Raw genomic sequence first — 17,642 nt, 5'->3', positions numbered from 1 at the left:
GAAATCACCAAATATTATGTTGTAGGTTTAGGAATAAATGAGGATGGTAATTGTCACAAATATTTTGATGTTCCTACACTGCAAATAATTCACTCTACCATTTAACATTTTATGCCTGAACCAACTTGTATTTTTTTAGTTGTAATAGGGGTGTGTAGGCAGCCATCTCAGGCCATTTCCCAGGTCATGTGCTTTCAGAAAGAGCCAGCACTTCACAATGTAACTGGTTTCTCCTACTAACTGAAGGAGTTGCAGTGGGACTTGGATTTTTGGTAATCTCTTATCTACCAGGGAGCTGTTATATTTTTGTCAGGGATCTGGACACATTTACAATGTTATGTTAATAGGCTGCTGGGGGGAGGGGGGGATGACTCAGCCTTGCAGGGCAGCAGTAAAGAGTAACTGATGTTTATCAGACTGGAGGCACCTGGGAAACTAACAACATATCTAGCCCCATATCAGATTTCAAAATTACATATAAAAAAAAGGTTTTCTCCTTTGAAAAATGGATTTCAGTGCAGGATTCTGCTGAAGCAGAACTATTAACTGTTTTGAAAAAAAAAAATGTTTTCCCATGACAGAATCCTGATACTGATACTGAACCAAGAAATTCTCAACCTAGAATTACAGTGATTATTAAATTTAGAGTAAGGCTAATAGTACAAACTAAGCCTTCTTGTATTTTGTCTGAGATACCAATGTCAAACTGTCTTTAGAATGTATCTGGAAGAATCTATGGGCATATGTACATTATACAATAGAACCCCCATTTTACATTTTCCAGGGGGGGTTGTAATTCCAGGAAAATGCAAAATCAGGGAAATGCATTATGTATCCTATATTGGTGGGACCAAAGTGTAATTGGTGGGACCACAGTGTAAAATGAGGCATAACTAAAAATCAGAAGATGTAAAATTGAGATTTCTATGTAAAGGATATAGTAAGCATTTTTAGGTTTTCTCTGAGCTAATTCTTGACGAATCTTTTAAAATCGAAGAGGTCACTGAATGGAGTTAAGGTGTGAGACAGGGCATAGGAGAGAATGGTTATGGATTGGGCAGTTTTAATGTAGCAGTAAGCATTATACCGATGTGCTTACTGACTCCTTATACTGTATGCACATAATGCTATAGGACTCCCTGCCATTTTACACAGTAATACAGAATACAACTACATAACCCAGTTTTGTTCTTGGTTCCAAGACTGGATTTCTTTTAAACATGCTGGCACAGTAGAATGATATGTATATATAATGTGTACATGCATATATAAATTATTGAGATAATGTATATACAGAGGGAGAAGAGAACATTAAGTAGTTTAATTATGTGCTCCTGCTTGATTAAAGTTTGTTAAGAATACAAATAATAGCAGCTTGTTCTAACATACAGTACAATATTAGTCTTTCATAAAAATCCCTCTGACTAGCAAAAATCCCTAATGTACATTGCACTTTCCGTGCACTCAGCCTTATTTTAAATAGAGAAGATTTAATTCCTCCATTTAATCCTTCCTCTGGCCCTGCTCTGAAACATAGATAATAGAGATTATTCATAACGTTCATCAGAATTCACATTACCAGCTACAGTATACACATGCAACCTGACATTAAAGCGCAGGAGTAGACAAACTGAATTCTTTTCAGTGGGGCTGTACTCACACAGACGCATCTAAGCACCAAATGCAGGTTGGGACGCAGCATGTTGCATTTTTCCTGCGTTTGGCGCTTACATGAGTCTGTGTGAGTACAGCCCCATTGAAAAGAATTCAGTTTGTCTACTCCTGCACTCCCGTGAGGCTGAACGCATGAAACGGGAACGCAGGGGAGCGCAGCCATTTTGAAAGCAATTTCTACATTGCAGTGTTTTTCCCACAAGTCTAACGTAAATGCACCGTGCAGCTTCCACAATTCCGCCAGATGCATGTTAGTAAAGGAAATTGCAAGTGCAACATAAGTTGCATGATTCTCAGTGCTCAGTGTTAATATGATGTTTGTGTGTGTGATTCTTTGGGTGCCAGTGTATTTCACCCATTGATGCATCCTGCTATGTTAACCCTAGAATTACTGGCACAGCGATGGTGGCAGTAACTCCAGAGTTCAATGTATTAATAAGCACACTTACATGTGATTCAGCTGAAGAGACAGACAGAAGAGACTATACGCAATGTGCAAGGAGCGTATATGAATACAAGTTATTTAAATGAATAGCACAATACATACACCAACGGTGTTCATTTTAGTGTGACTGCTCTTGGTCCTGCAATAACCAATAAGCCCTATACTCTTAATGGTGCATTATTTACCAATAACAAATAGATCCAACTTGAGTCTCTTCTGCTGTAATTTAACTAAGAAGAAAAGAACCCGTATAGTGGAGAATTACTTAAACAGGGGGTCTCACTACTGGGAATATATTAGGTAAAACACTTTATTTATTCCAGATTTAAAATACACATACATGTTAAAAAACTGGACATGGCAGCAATGTGTTAGGTGTAGCATCAATCCATTTGTTTCACTAATGGTAAAGATAATGACACATTTAATTAAGTACCCGGGTACTGTTAGGGCTCTTACAGACAAGCGTTTTTACCTGCGCTCCCCTGCGTTCCGTTTTTCTGCGTTCAGCCGCAGGGGCGCGCAGGGATAGAGGCATTACATTTTTTCCAATGGGGCTGTACTCACATAGGCGCGTGTAGGCGCCGAACGCAGGAAAAATGCAGCATGTTGCATCTCAACCTGCGTTCGGCGCCTACACGCGCCTGTGTGAGTACAGCCCCATTGGAAAAAATGTAATGCGTCGTCTGTAAGAGCCCTAAGGAATTCAAAAAATATTCCCATTCAAATAATGCAAGTCTGTGATAAGTATTCTTCAATCAGAAATGTATGCCAAAAGCCCCAGTTGTTTTCCGGCATACGCAAAAATAAATCATTTCACTTTTCAATTGAGAGACTACAATGAAGGCAATGAAGGCAACCACCTGGCACTGCAAAATCCTTTGGGAAGGACTACACGGGCGTTTTCGGCGCAATCCAATGCGCTGTGCAAAAACACAGGCGTCAAATCGGATGCGACTGAATTAAGGTAAGATATACAAATGTCAGATGGTGTTGCAACGACAGTCGTGCCGTGTCAGATCAACATTGCAACACCATCCGACAATGCTATTGCTTACCTTATTTCCATCGCATCCAACTTGACACCTGTGTTTTTGTGCAGCAGGTCTGATCGCGACGAAAACGCCCGTGTAGTCCTTCCCTTAGTCTTCACCTTAACATTGCTGCAAGTCATTAATTTCTGATACAACAATACTTATCACTTACTAACATTATCTGTATGGGAATCTTTTTTGAATCCCTAACAGTATCCGGGTACTCAATTAAATGTGTTATTATCTTTACCTTTAGTGAAACAAATGGATTGATGCTACACCTAACACATTGCTGCCATGTCCAGTTTTTATGTAAAATCCATATGTATGTATGTGTATTTTAAATTTGAAATAAATAAAGTGTGTTCTACCTAATAAATTCCCAATAGTGAGAGCCCGCTATACAAATTCTTTTCTTCTTAAATGTATTTTAACCTTACTTTGGGAGGGAGCTCCACGTGAACTTTCGCTTAAATGTACTGGGTAACTATATGGGGCAAATTCACTAAAGCGCGAAGTGGCTAACGCTAGCACAAATTCGCCCGCGTGACGTCATTTCGTTACTTTGCCGATTTACTAACGGGTGCTGGCGTAAATTTGCTAGCGAAGTGGACCTACTCTAGCGCTATTTCGCACCCTTACGCCAGACGAAGTTGCGCTATGGCGAAGGGACGTAACTACGCTAATTCACTAACTTGCGGATTTTACTGAACATTACCTCTTGCGCCAGACTTGCGAAGTGCAATAGAGTAGATAGGGATTGCTTCAAAAAAAGTTGAAATTTGAAAAGTCCCAAAAAAAGCTGGTGTCTTGTACTTTTGTAAGGGTGATAGGCTGAAAAAGATTGTACATTTTTTTGGGGGTACCCTCCTTCTCCCCTACATTTCCTAACATATGGCACCTAAACTATACAGTGGGCACATGTATAGGGCAATATAACAACTTTATTTTATTTTATGTAGCTTTCCCAGCTTGTGTAGTGTAATGTGTTTGGTGCTACACATACACTGTACGTCCATTGTACTTTAACTTGGCACCGTATGCAAATTAGGCATCGCTAGCGTGACTTCGCTTTGCTTGACGAATTAACGCTAGAGCAACTTCGCTACCGTTCGCCTCCCTGAGCGCAACTTCGCATTTTGGTGAATTTGTGTAGCGCTGGCGAAACTACGGCTGGCGAAGTGCGGCGTAGTGTGGCGTAGGCATCGCTAGCGCATTTTAGCTGCTTAATGAATTTGCCCCTATGAATGTTGCATCTCTAGCTGCAGCTTTGGGATATTTTTTTCTTATGTCGATTTAAGTACAACTCCCAGGAGTCTTAGCAAGCAGTCATGGACGCGTCACCTTATCTAAGTTATGTTTAACCATTTGATGAAACTGCTGTGCCTCACTCTCCCATTATCCCACCACCCCTTTCTAATCCCTCTAATCTTACCACCACTGGTGTTTGGAATCTTAAAATGAAAAGAAGTGCTGGAAGGGAGATGGCTAAGGAATCTCCTGCTTTATCTCAGGAATTTCCAGTTTATTGCTACAATCAGGAGTTCAGCTGTTTAGTGGACAAGTGGAGTATTTCCATGTGAGCATGATTTTAAACAAGGCTTCTGAATGATTAATTCAATGTTTACATTCCACAGAAGGGAAATTAAGAAGTAGTAAACAAAGGAGATACAAGAAGAGTAGAGGAAAATGCATATACTAATTAGAATTTTTTTAAAGCTTAAGCAAATATATGTTAAAAAGTCAGCCTTTGTTGTCTATAAAATACTAAGAAATAAAAGGGCTAAAATAAACGAAGCAACAAAGAAATAGAATGTTTCATCTGGCACAAAGGGTATAGGGAAACTGCAGACAAATGGCCAAGCAGTAACCAATCCAAAGGCCCATTTAAAACACATTTTTGGGCAGTGGTACACAGAGAGATCCTGAGAATTTTATATCTCAGAGAATATGAGACACAATTCTCAAATTATCCCCTCCATTGAATGAAAATCAGCTGAAAGGTTCTGATGAATCTAAAGGTGGCCATACACGGAGAGATCCACTCGTTTGGCAATGTCACCAAACGAGCAGATCTCTCTCCGATATGCCCACCTTGAGGAGGGCAATATCAGGCTGATCCGATCATGGGCCCTAGGGCCCAACGATCGGATCCTAACGGACGGGAACGGGCGGTCGGATTGCGGGACCGCATCAACGAACAGATGCGGCCGCGATCCGACGGTCCGATCCGATCGAAATCTGGCCGACTTTCGGCCACATCTAGATCGGGGAAGCCTGTCGGGGGTCCCCATACATGGGCCAATAAGCTGCCAACTCGGTCTGTCAGCAGCTTTTCGGTCTGTCAGCAGCTTTTATCGGCCCGTGTATGGCCACCTTTATTTAGGGAGTGTGACAGTGACAGGATGAGAGCTAGAGGATTTACAGAGTGAAGGACAGGGCTGAATCAATTTTAATGCCAAAGGCTGGCATAAAGAAGTGATGGAGACATGGTTTACATTTATGGCAATATCAGGGATGGATAATGTTAATTGATTAGGGATATAGGGGGTTATATAATAAAAGATGAAAAGTGTGCTACAGGTCTATTCAACTACAGCAACCAATCAGCAGGTAGCATTTACTGGTCACATGTTTAAAAACATACATCTCATTGGTGGCTATGGCTTCAGAGCAAACGTTGTGGTTTTTCTTAGGGGTAAGAAAAAGTTATGTATGCATTTTAATAGTATATGATGGATCTACAACAGACCATACAGCAGGAGTGTGCTCACCTTCTGGTTTGCCTGCAGTGCAGACACTTGTTTGACGTCGTAGGCAATCTCTTTGCAGGGCCTTCCAGCATTAACAGCTTGGGGACCTTGAACTTATTTTATTTATTATAAGTTTTACTGAATCCAGTTTTAAGTGCTGTCCTGATAACTGAAATGATATTCGGGCAATGATTTCCTTTTGTATTATCACTGGAATTCTTTTACTTGGAGTCTGAGGTTTTTTCAATGTGTTAACAATGGTTGGTATCAGCCCAAAGAAGATGAGAAATATTCCAGTAATGCTTGTGGTATGTGTTTTGCACTTGCTCTACACTCTGGTTAGCTTTAGGGAAGCTCTGATTATGATTTCTGGTTATCCAAGTATTTCTTGAAATGAAGAGGAACTTTACAAAGAACAGAAAGATCTGAAATTGCAGATTTTTTTCTTTTACCACAAAATATAGAGCTCTACGCTTTTTGCCTTTCAGTATTGTGAGCCTTTTCAAGAGAATACAGTATTACAAAATGACATTTCTACATCGACCTTGGATTGTAAGGAAATATGTTTTTTAGCACAGTAGAAATAAAATTCATACTAATTAGCGTGAGCTGCAACAACCTTAATGCCTGTAAAAAGAGAAGATACAGTAGATAGGCAAATTGCCCATAGCAATAGGAATAGAAATTTATTGCATATATGGATTTTCTATTTTTAATTTAGTAGTAAATTAATACATTTTTTTTATATGCATCTAATTTTGTTATGATTGCTGTACTGTTAAATCTGGTTGGCTGAAAGCTACTCCGCAGTGGATGTTTTGCCACTGACCACATGGCATATTCACAATTTCATCAACTAAAATAAATGTGATTTTTTTTTTCTAGTAGCATTAGGGACAAATTGGAAAAGTGGGGCAACATAAGGCAATAGATTTCATTTTAACAGAAAATGAGGCATTATGAATAACTATTAGAGAGCAAGGAGAGTTTAGAGCACTGACGCTTTCTGAGGTGAGACTGAGTTAGAGATAGTACAGGTATGGGACCCATAATCCGGAAACCTGTTATAAGATTATACTTATATAATTAATTAATCCTTATTTGAAGCAATATCAGCCTATTGGGTTTATTTTGATGTTTACTTGATTTTCTAGTAAACTTTAAGGAGAAGCAAACCCTAAAGTTAAAAAAAAAAACTACCCCCTACCCTACATAGACCCCCTCCCTCCTCACCCCCCCAGCCTAACTGCTACCCCAGGCAAATGCCCCTAAGTCTTTACTTACCCCTCGGTGCAGATTCTGTCCAGCGGAGTTCACAGGCGACATTCGTTTCGGTAATCTTTGGGTCTTCTCCCATCGCTTCGGAAATTTCGGTGAGTTTTGGCGTATGCTCAGTTGCCGTGAAACAGAAAATTGCTCTAACTGCGCATGTGCTGATACGGCACTTACTTCCCGAAGATTACCAAAGGGAAGAACTCCGCTGGACAGAATCTGCACCGAGGGGTAAGTAAAGACTTAGGGGCATTTGCCCAGGGGGGACGGAGGTCTATGTAGGGTAGGGGGGTAGGGTATGCTTCTTAAGTTATGAAGATTCAAATTACAGAAAGATCTGTTATCCGGAAAACCCCAGATCCGGAGCATTCTGGATAATAGATCCCATACCTGTAGGAAAATAGTATGGCTCTTTTATCAAAGAATGCAAATTGCAAGGGTGGGTTTTCATCTGCATATCCATTACTTGCAAGCTGTTTGTTAGGTGCTGGAACCATGTACTAATGCCTGACAATATTAACAACAGAAGTATCACTCTTTGGGCTTTAGCAATAAGATCAATTTATAAGATACTCATTTCAACAGGTACTTTAAGAACAGAACTATTTCAATTACCTACAGACTTACAATTTTGTAGTGTATACAGAGAGGTTTGTTCGAGTGCCGCATCTACACATGCATATTTCAGTAGCATGTTTTCTCTTGGAGGTAGTATATTGCTAAAAATACATTTCCAGTGGTACATTTCCTCTACAATAAGGCGCTCTGGAAGTATTTCCCGACCATGAAACTCTATTCATATGTCTTTATTGAAAAAGACACAACAAGTGCGCAACATCTGGTTTTAGTAGAAAAAAATCTATACAGTAAAACAAGTGAAAGGTCATAATTCTGCCAGAATTGTTTATTTCCTTTGAAAAACTCTGCTACTTATATTTATGCTTATATTTATGCTACTGACTCCCATACATTACATTAAAATAAACAAAATACAAAATGAAGACAAGCAATAATTACCTTTCTCAAGATCAGGGCCACCTTTAGTTGTGATGCAACCCTATTTTGGTACAGTGTAAACCCCCACACTAAAGTTGTACTTTACAAACAACTAAATGGACACAAGTTGGACAAAATTAACATAAACGATACGGTCACCATCTTGCTCTAGTGTTGCTGGCTTGCAGTACTGTTTCTCTACACAGCACCACCACTTTTTGCATCTGTATTTGTCTGTGCAGTGCAGTGGCTACAGGCACAAAAGAAATAATGGGCTCTGTTATTATTAACACACATCTATAAAGCACCAAAAATATGTTGTAGTAGCACTGAACAATAAATGGGTGTATACACTGATTACATACAAAAAACAGCCAATAACTGATACAATACGAGAGGTTAAGAGGGTCCTACAACCTACTCAAGTGTTCTCATATGGTGTAACACAAAGAAAGCCACTGACCCCATCTAAAAACAAATGCTCTGTAAGGCTACAAATGTATTGTTATTATTACTTTCTATTCAGGCCTCTCCTATTCATATTCCAGTCTCTTATTCAAACCAGTGCATGGGTTATTTGGACCCTAGCAACCAGATTGCTGGAATTGCAAACTGGAGAACTGCTGAATAAAAAGCTAAATAACTAAAAAAAAAACATAAATTATAAAAAAATGCCTTGAAATACTTTGCTGGGAGGTATGTATATCTTTGCTTATACTGGTGTACATGTACTATACTGAATGGCAAAAATGTTTTTGATGTATGTTTTACTATTTGAAATATAAATAATGTTTTTCTCATATCTTTGGTTGTCTGTAAAAAATTTTCTTTTTAGTATGCATGCCCAATACATTTTCTATCTGATTTGAATATGAATTGGAGAGGACCTGAATAGAAATACGAGTAATAAAAAGTAGCAATAATAATAAATGTGTAGCTTTACAGAGTGTTTGTTTTTAAATGGGGTCAGTGACCCCCATGTGAAAGCTGAGAAGAATCCAAAGAAAAAGGCAAATAACTCAAAAACTATAAAAATAAATAAATAATGAAGACCAATTACAAAGTTGCTTAGAATTGGGCATTCTATAACATACTAAAACGTACCTTAAAGGTGAACCACCCCTTCAAGCAATAACCATTTGAGTCCCTGTTGATTCTTATGACATGAAGTAATGATGCTTGCCAAAAAAAAAACATTTCCACCTGTAAGCTCTCTATCAGTCTATCTAGTTATCTAGTAGATGTTTCCATTGGTTCTACTTTTTATTCAATAAATCCCCAGTTTGCTTTGGAATTGGGAAGTCAAACATTATTATTATTCTAATTTTTAAAACACTGCAACAAATAGAGGCCTTATAAGAAATTAACTGTAAATTAACAACATTCAACATGTGTTTTGTTATGCTCTTTCCATTGTTGTGTTTATGTTTGTGTGTGTGTGACTAATAAAGTTTCTTGCAGAAGAAGATATGTGTAGGAGGAAGAGGAAGTCCTATGGGCAGCTTAGGCCCTGGTCCATGCTGAGAGAGACTAAGCTGTGCTACATGTTTCCTTTGGCAAAAGATGCTTGTTGCTGAAGTGCTGCAAAATACCATATTTACTAATGCAATTCCAAAATTCTCCATAGACTTTTATGAGGTTTTCATGAGAAAAACCATGAGATAAGTTTATCTAATTGAATTGAATACGGCCCATTGAGTGCTAGGAATTGAAACTAGTAAATTGTCTCAGACATTCACATTTTAAAAGATGGAATGTTTGAAACACAATCAAGCAAACAGATACATATTTGAATAATACACACCGATTGCTGTTTCTTTCCCTTGTGTACTGTGTTGTTAATTTTTCGTGGTTACTAATTGAGCTTAAAAAAAAAAAAATCACTCCATTTAGGGCAATGTGGAGATAAACTACAACATGAGGTTATACTTATTTTCCACTGAACTGAATCTGCCTTGGATCGACCTCTAGTTCGCCACAAATGAGTCTTTAAAACAGAGTATACTTAAAAGTTTCTTTTCAAAGGAACCAGGATTTCTAAAAACAACTGTTGGAAAATGTTGGAAATGAACAAATCATGAGTAATGGCAGGAAGAAATATTTCAGTTACTTGGTCATGGCCCTATTAACCAACGTACATACTGGAATTCAGGAATACCAAATGTGAGTCAAAACCCCCTGTAACAAGTTGTGGAATAATACTGTGTGCTAGCCACTTCATTGCACAGGAGCCTGCCTTTCTGCATCATTTGTCACTTTCTAACACATAAAAGCACAATGAAATAATTTTCTTTACAATATAGTTTTTGAGAGATTTGTGGACAGGTAGGCGAATCGTCTTTATTTGTGTTTTTCATTTTTATTTTATTTTGCTGTACAGCTGTTTTATGCCAATAGAGTAAGTTATGTTGTGTTAAAGTGATACTGATGCTAAAAAACTTTTTAAAATATGAATGTACATTAAAAGTTACCTATAGGATATGGTGATCGTTTTTGCTGAGAGATCTGTTTTTGTAAATAATTTTGAGTTGATGTTCCTAAATCTGACTTTTTTGACCAGACTGTCCCTTAGCCTGACAGTTAAAGTTTCTAATGCTAACGGACTTCTGCTGCACAAATATGGCAACCCCCTCATAGACGAGCATGGGGAGTCAGATGGGTAATGTAAAAGCTTTCAGCAAATACTTTATGGCAAAATTATAAGTAGCAAACAAAGGCAATAATATGATGTAAAAATGGTATAATTTCTGGTGTCAATATCTCTTTAAGGTTGCGGTACAGACAACAGCCAATAATAAATTGCCTAGTAGAGAATGACATCTGATCCAATTCAGTTGGGTTGGAGTGTCAGGGTCAGACTGGATCAGAAGAAACTGGAAAAAAAACTTGTAAGCCGGCCAAGACCTGCATCCCTCCACGAACCTTGGGCACTCTACTGCCGGGAGCTCCCTCCAGGGAGGTAGTCTGGATCAAGGAGGAAGCCATCTTGAGGGAGCAAGGTCGCGGTATCCGAAGGGTTAAGCAGAATCAGTAGAATCAGTAGTAGTGGTCACAGGCAGGAGTTAACGAGGGCAGGCAGATCAGAATTAAATATCAAGAGTTCAGGCAGGGGTCAGAACCAAGGCAGGAGCAGGAAACCGGCTGGGAGCTAGAAACAGACTGGGAGCAGGAATCAGGCTGGGAGCTGGAAACAGGCTGGAATCAGGCTGGGAGCAGGAATCAGGAAACACAAACAGGAACCCAGGATCAATGGCAGCAAATCCTATTCTTGGGCGCCTTCACAATTTTTTGGGTGCCCTTTTATGACGAGATCCCGGCACCAGTGATGACATCATCATGCAGCGACGCTGCAGCCATGTGTTCAGCATGGACGCCGCCATCTTGGATCTTCACTGTGACCGCCGGGAATGTAAACAGCGCCGTTGGGCACTTCTGACAGTCCTGACACACATATGCAAAACTGAACATGAAATGCAGTTACCAGTAGCAACCAGCTAGCAACTAGCTTTGATCAGGATACTGCTAGCTGATCAATGTAGCGACCAACTCCTGTATTTCTGATCCAATCTGTTTTTGGAGTTTATAATTCAGAATTTTATGTTCTATTGCTGCTTCTTTCAAACACCTACCTTAAAAAAAGAAATTATCACAAAAGAATTTTGCATTCTTATACTTATATTCTCTACAAATACCTTTCCACCAAATTAAAGGAAAACTATACCCCCAAAATGAATACTTGATCAACAGATAGTTTACATAATATTAAGTGGCATATTTAAGAATTTTGCCAAACTGGTATATATATTTAAGTAAATATTGCCCATTTACTTCTCTTGACTTGAACCACCATTTTGTAATGGTCTGCGTGCTGCCTCAGAGATCACCTGACCAGAAATACTAAACCTCTAACTGTAACAGGAAGAAGTGTTGAAGCAAAAGACAGAACTCTGTCTGTTAATTGGCTCATGTGACCTAACATGTATGGTTTGTTTGTGTGCACCATGAGTCCTAGGATCCCAGGGGGTGGCCCTTATTTTTTTAAATGGCAATTTTCTATTTATGATTGCCCAATGGCACATACTACTAAAAAAGTATAGTGTTATGAAAATTGTTTATTTACATGAAGCAGGGTTTTACATATGAGCTGTTTTATGCATTATATTTTTATAAAGACCTACATTGTTTGCGGGTATAGTTTTCCTTTTAGCAGGTAATAATCTCTGATTATGGTTATAAGGCTAACTATTATAGTACAGTACTGTATGTTTCTCACCACATTGACATTGAACCTTTATGGACTTAATGGAATGATAGATTTTAGATAACATAAAACCCCAATTCATTATTCTAGAGGCACATCTGGAAATACAAATAACTATCCCCAGCATATAATTCATGTACTGCATCTTATATAACATATCACTGTTTTATACATGAATAATATGCAATGGATCGTGTTAAACAATTTAATCACTGAGCAATTTAAATATTGCAAATGACTTACAATTAAAATGAAAACAATGGAAATTTCTGCACATAACATATTTTGGTTTAGTCAGACATGAGCTTGGACATACTTTCTTCATTTCAGATGCATTCTTGAGTTCTCATTGCATGCATTCTCTTTCTACTTTCCCAGCAGCGCTTCTCAGAAGTGTGTAATCTGATTTTTCATACTTGAAGAACCAAAGAACAAAGGCATTTTCCGCACTCTACAATATATTCTGCAAGCAGAGCTTATGTAAGCAGAGTTTAATATTGTCATCTCACTGTTAATTTATTTAATATTCTCTCTAGTTTATTATTATTATTATTATTATTATGGTTATTCTTTAAAAAAAATCTAGACAAAAATGTAAGAGCCTCTGTCCCATGGAATGTTGTTGCTGCTTACAAAATGTCCCTAATTCTAACTTTTGGGTGCCATTTGTTAAACAGATGCTAACAGGCATAGTAATATAGCATCACATTACAATCAAAACTGGGAGAGACAGAAACTAGTGTTAGATACTTCTTGTTTTAAAGCAGAACCATGGTTATTAATCATAAGTTAGCAGTTCATTAGTCTCTTGACTGGTTGATATCACCTCGGTGCTCACCCTGTTATCCATATTTGTTGGAACTCAGGCTGTTTGACTACACAATCTTACATATCCTTTGCTCCTAAAATATCATTGCATTGTCTCACTTGCTGGTCCCAAGATTTTGGTCCTATTATAGAGCTCTAGTTCCAGCCTCTGGTTCTAAATCCCTTTTGAGAATGACTACAAGACTGTCAATATTTCTACCACAAGGAAGTATTAAATGAAAGGCAGACTTCTCATCTAATAATATGTTTAGGATGCTAACATAGAAATACACTCAGCTGTGTTGCCTGTGTTGCTCTATGCCTACCAATATAAGAACATTAACACCAAAAAAAATGAGTCTTTTAAAGTAATGTAAATATAATGTACTGGTAAAACTGGTGTCTTTGCTTCAGAAAGACGACTATAGTTTATACAGTATAAATCAGCTGCTGTCTAGCCATGGGGGCAGCCATTCAAAGCTGAAAAAGAGAAAAGGCTCAGGATACACAGCAGATAACAGATAAGCTCTGTAGTATACAATGGGATTCTTTAGAACATATCTGTTATCTACTGTGTATCCTGTGCTTGAATTGCTGCCCCCATAGCTACACAGCAGCTGGTTTATATAAACTATAGTTGTGTTTCTGAAGCAAACACACCAGTTATACCAGTACAGGGCACTAGTACATTATATTGTTGTTCTTTAAAACATTTTCATTTTTTGTTGTAACTGTTCTGTAAGAAGCAAAACTATATTTATTCTGCATTTCCCACTTGCTTTAAATCAGCCAGCATTTAAGGTTTCAGCACCTGAGATTGCTGTATTAGTATACACTAGTATTGCATTATTTAGGGAAGTGCAAGATCTATATTTTTCTATATACATTGTGTCGGAATGACTGAGCACAACCTTCATTGTGACCTCCTATAGCCATTGTAATGTGTTATAACAACCCTCTAGGTTTCATCGTAGATCGTACAGAAAAATCCTGCCAAGTATACATTTGCTAAAGCATTAGAATTATTGATTTATTTCCCACTCTGGAATGAATCATTGTTTGAATTGGAGTATGGATTCAGATGGGTGATTCTCATGGTTGGAGATGGAAGAGGATTGATTGATGCATCTGCTGCACATGATAAACATTAAAAACTATTCTAATGGAAAGGAGACAGGTACTTGAAGTGAGTCTCCTTCCCAATTTTGTGACTATTCTTTTATGGTTGGTGTAAAAAACCTCAAACTGCCAAAAATCCAAAACCTGTCAGTGAGTTTCATGACTGATTATTTGTAGCTGCCACCAATGCATTACATCTTATCACTCACACTTAGGGGGATATTTACTAAAAAAGTCGACCTAACTCCCATCCATGAAATTAACTCATTTAACAAAAAATCAGCTTTCAAAGGTCAGTGAGAGAAAACATTGCAACAAAATCATGCATCAGTTCGAATCATGCGACTTTTTAGAATTGACGCTCCGTAAATTCAACTTTATGGAATTGTATGAATATGTAATTATCAGACGAAAACGAGCACGGATCACAATGTCAAGAAACATCTTCAGAGATATCGCCATTGGCTTCTACATGACATTGACAGGTTTTGGATTTTTGGCAGTTTGAGGTTTTTTTCCCTCTAAAAATTCAGGTTTTCCCCTTTAAAAACTCGACCAGAAAAATTTGAGGTTTTATAAATAGGCCCCTTAGTCATAAGGCCACCTATTGGTAGATGAGTAGATCCAAATGCTGCATGCTCTATTCTTATCTGCTAAATTAACAATATATAGGTTAGTATGTCTGACAATACTGTAAAATATAAACGTTGTGGCTTAAAATTGCTAGCAAAATTTAAAAACAAAACAATTTGATGGAATTTTGGGGATTGGAATAGTCATCAACCAACTTTTCAGACTTATGAAACACATTATACTAAGGGGCAGATTTATCAAGGGTCAAATTTCGAAGTAATTGGAGTTTTTTTTAACTCAAATTTGGACTATTTCCTAGTCAAAGTACACAAAAATAGCTTGAAATTCGATTTTTTTTTCATCATGACCCTTGATAAATCTGCCCCTTAGACTTATCAACATCTTATGTCTGCTTTGTGAATTACTAATCGGGTCTTTACCAGCATGGGGACTGAATATTTTAGATCATATGTTCAATATATACACACCCATTTGTTGTACAGCACAGCAGAATATGCAACTTGACTCAGGTAAACATGATTGTTTTTATAACACTTTTTCTCCAATTAGTAACAGTACAGATCTGAGATGAAGAGGCTCAGGAACTAGAAGAATGGATAATTTAAAAGTGGTTATGTCTAGGGGTCCCTACACTGCTGGTGGGGTACAGTGATATAAAAACAACTGTCTAAGCTTCTAAAGGAATCCTTAAGCCTACCTCAGTAGTTAGGAGAAACATGTAACAGAAGTACCACTGCCTTGGCAACATTAGTTAGTGGTAATATAGAAAACAATATTTGGCAGTGGTTTGACTAGTATTTTTAGCTAGGGACAGGGAGCCCCTATCCAGCTACATTTAGGACAGAACTCCTAAAACACTTAAGCCCACACCCTAGAAAGAGCCTCAAATCTACGTGTAGCAAAAACAAAGTAAACAAATAAATAAACAGCTCTCAACAGGGGCACTTTTCTTCTCACCTGCCTGGTGCAATTTAAGGTGAAAGATCCCATGCCAGCTTATAAAATGTAGTATATTTCAGTCGGGTTTATATGTTTTCCTCATGTTTTGTAGGTTTCCTCTGAGCGCTCTGCTTTACTCACACAGTGCAAATACATACAGCTGTGTTAACTGGCTTTTGATATAAATGGCACAGGCACTGATGTGAATTACAAATTGTTATCCATTAACAGATTGCTTATGTTTTACTTAAAGGAGAACCAAACCCTTTTTATTAAAATCCCCTACCCCCTTAGCCTACATAGACCCCCTCCCTGCCTAGGTATTACCCTGGGTAAATGCCCCTAACTCTTTATTTACCCTTTGTTGCAGATTCAGGGCATCAGAGATTCACGGGCGCCATCTTCTTCTCTTCGGTAATCTTTGGGTCTTCTTCCGGTGTTTTGGCGCATGCGCAGTTGTTCAAGACCGGCAGATTGCTTCAACTGCGCATGCACCGACATGCCACTCTCTTCCCGAAGAGAAGAAGATGGCGCCCATGAACTCTGATGCCCTGAATCTGCAACGAGGAGTAAGTAAAGAGTTAGTGGCATTTATTTAAGGTAACACCTAGCCTGGGGGGGAGCAGGGAGTGGGTCTATGTAGGGTAGGGGGTAGGGGATTTTAATAAAAAGGGTTTGGTTCTCAATTAAGGTGCAAATGGAGTGATATTTCAAGCACCATAACACAAATTAAAAAATCTTATTATTATATATTTTTGAATTGTAATGTACCAGTCATCTAAAGATATTGCAAGCTTCTAAAGAAAATGGGGCTGTTTTTTTATATGTATTTATTGTGAATAAATGCAAATGTGTAAAAGGCTAAAATTGTTATTGATATTCACTTTTGTAAATATAAACTCTTGTTTCTAAATATATAAGTTAAATCAAATTCTCAAGTTTTACATAAATCTGTATAGTAATCTGAGAGTTGCTGTAAATCAGAAACGGTACTTGCATAGCAAAGCAAATAGCCACAATAAATGTTTTATTCGCTATCAGCTTATTTTGCTGGTGCACATACAGTCCATCATCATCATCATCATTTATTTATATAGCGCTGTCAAGATACGCAGTGCTTTACTGCAGTTATAGCAAACAGGGGATAAATGGTGGATAACAGACAAGGATTACAGAGTACAATAGGGTTTACAAACTAAAAGGTTAGGGTACAATTGAGACATTAGGATTGTATAAACACTTTGTCATTTTTGATACAGCAATGATTAGTTAAGGTACATCGAATAGGCCTCTTTAAACAGATGGGTCTTTAAGGAGCGCTTGAAAGTTTGGAAAGAAGGAGAAAGTCTGACAGCTAGTGGCAGAGAGTTCCAGAGAAAAGCAGAAGCCCGAGAGAAGTCTTGTAGACGAGAATGGGCAGAAGTGACCAGAGGAAAAGTGAGGCGAAGATCAGAAGCAGAGCGTAGGTTTCGTGAAGGAGTGTATTTGGAGATTAGAGATGAAATATAGGGAGGGGTTTCATTATTAAGAGCCTTGAATGTGAGTGTAAGTAATATGAATTTGATTCTAGAAGAGATTGGGAGCCAGTGAAGGGACATACATATGGGAGCAGCTGATGTTGAGCGGCGAGCTAGATGAATGAGTCTAGCGGCCGCGTTTAGAACAGATTGGAGTTGTGAAAGGTGACTTGTTGGAATACCTGTGAGGAGTAAGTTGCAGTAATCAAGGCGGGAGATGATGAGAGACTG

The sequence above is a fragment of the Xenopus laevis genome, chromosome 1L (assembly GCF_017654675.1).
Source record: "Xenopus laevis strain J_2021 chromosome 1L, Xenopus_laevis_v10.1, whole genome shotgun sequence".
Classification (NCBI taxonomy): domain Eukaryota; kingdom Metazoa; phylum Chordata; class Amphibia; order Anura; family Pipidae; genus Xenopus; species Xenopus laevis.
This window is presented reverse-complemented; position numbering follows the sequence as displayed.